We start from the raw sequence: 213 nt of genomic DNA on the forward strand, positions 1-213 counted from the left end.
CCCACAGGGACCCATAGAGACCCATAGGGACCCACAGAGACTCATAGGGACCCATAGACCCCCATAGACCCCCCATAGACATCCATAGACCCCCATAGACCCCACAGACACCCATAGACTGCCGTAGACCCACATAGACACCCCATAGCTCCCCATAGCCCCTACAGACCCCTGTAGACCCCCATAGCCCCCCATGGACCCTCATAGAACCCA

The sequence above is a fragment of the Pezoporus flaviventris genome, unplaced genomic scaffold (genome assembly GCF_033815535.1).
Source record: "Pezoporus flaviventris isolate CSIRO_AGI_PZ_B2104156 unplaced genomic scaffold, CSIRO_AGI_Pfla_v1 ptg000834l, whole genome shotgun sequence".
NCBI classification, from domain to species: domain Eukaryota; kingdom Metazoa; phylum Chordata; class Aves; order Psittaciformes; family Psittacidae; genus Pezoporus; species Pezoporus flaviventris.